Here is a 1,948-nt window from a genome sequence, read left to right on the forward strand (position 1 = left end):
TCTTTTGGTCGTAGTAGACCATCAGGACCTTTGTTGTTGTTGTTGTTTGTTTACAGTTTATTCATTGATTTCTTCCTTCCTATGCGAGACAGAGAGAGAGAGAGCAGTAGAGAGAGAGAGAGACAGTACCCCAGAAGGGTCTTCATGCCACAATGTGTCCCGGCCCCATACGTGTGCCCAGTGCACTCAGGAAGCTATCCAGATGTGAACCTGGAACCTCCCCAAGTGGGTCAGCCTCCCAGAGCACTGCACTACCCTGCGCCACAGTCTGGCCCCCAGGACTCTGTGTATCTGGGGGGTGGGGGTGGGGTGCTGTCCAGCAATGACTGTGAACTCTGGGTGGGATACGGGAACGCCATTGTTAGGACCTCTTGCCTCTGAATTGCAGCGGACATTCTCCTGCAAACTCTGTCCACCTTCAGAGCTGAGCAACCACTCACTAGAGCTGGAACGTCTTCTTGCGGCCGAGACATGGAGCAAAGGCTTTGTGTCCACACGTCAGACATAGGATGGGCCAGGGAGGTTGATATACTCAGTATCTTCAGACATTTGCTGGGAGGATTTGCTGAGAAGCCCTGAGTGTGAGAAGGAGCAGATCATTTCTCATCACCTTCGGGGATGGTTGCAGCAACTCCTCCTGAGTTCTAGGAGTCTTCTCTCCTGTGAGCTTTCGACTGGTGGCAGAAACGGCTATGCTTCCATCAAACCTGTTTCCTTTTCCTCCTGGGCACCTGGTGAGATGATTTTTGTGAGCCCTGCCTCAGGTGTGGCTGTGGGATGGGAGTCTGACTAGTGAAGTGTGGGCAAAAGTGGTGTTTGCTACTTCTGGGCCTGTCCAGAGAGACTCCCACACAGTTCTCTACACACCTGCTCTTCTCCAGAGGGAAGGAGCCCCGGTCCCTGAACGACGGTGGGGAAGGCTGCTACTGCCCAGCAACATTGGCGCTGGACTTTGAACCAATGAGAAACAAACTTTACTGGGTCAAGCCCTGGAGCTTGTGTGCTGTTTGTTGCAGCAGCCAGCATTGCTTACCCTGACTGCTACACTGACCAGACAGCCCCCCGACCTGTACCTGCTGCCTGTAGGTGCCTTGTTTCTTGCTTTTCTGGGTTGCTTAGTGTTGTCTGTGGGAATTTCAGCCCCTGTACATTAGTACATCTCCAGCCTTTCTCTCCTGTCTTAAAAAATGAAATATGTTTTGTTTTCAGATCCAAACTTAGAGCCCATGGCATTGCCCCCACCCACTCCCAGTCTCTCTTCAGCTTTGCCCATGAATACTTTTCCTCTTGTGCAGTGTACATGTTTATCTTTCCCTGGCTCCATTCCTTCTGCAAATGTGTTCAAACAGCCCCTGTGCAATGAACAAAACAAAACAAAACACCATGTCCCCCGCCTGCTGGTTGCTTTTTTTCCTTTCTGATGTCAGATCTCTGTCAAGTAGTCACCTGTGGATGTGCCCTCACTTTCTTCTCCTCTCCCAGCCGCTACAATCTGTCTTCGGCTCCCATTACCTTTGGGTCCCTTTGGCTTGTGGCCAGCTCAGAGCCCCTCCCAACCCTGGTCGCCACATTTATGGTGTCTTCCCAGGTCCCACGCCCCAGCTCCTCCTGCCAGGCCTCCCCCTCTGGTGCAGCTGGCCCGCTGCTGTGCTTTCCTGGTTCTCTGGTAGCGCTTCCCTTTCCCACACGGTCAGGCATGACAGGTGTAAGTCACCCAGCAGCCTAGCCTGTTAGCGCTGCCTCCAGTCTCTCTGAGACTGCCCCTCGTCATGTTGCTGGGCTCTCTTCTGAGGCGCAAGCCCTCGTGTCTTTGCTTAATTAAGGCACCTGCCTCCCGGTTGCTCACCTCACCCTGTCCCACTTCTCTTTCCTGCCACCCCAGCAGCTGGAGCCACGGCCGGGGCGGTGAGAGCATGCCGGCGCGTCACAATCCTGGACCTGGCGCACA

Source organism: Tupaia chinensis, unplaced genomic scaffold (assembly GCF_000334495.1).
Source record: "Tupaia chinensis unplaced genomic scaffold, TupChi_1.0 Scaffold147282_1, whole genome shotgun sequence".
NCBI lineage: Eukaryota > Metazoa > Chordata > Mammalia > Scandentia > Tupaiidae > Tupaia > Tupaia belangeri.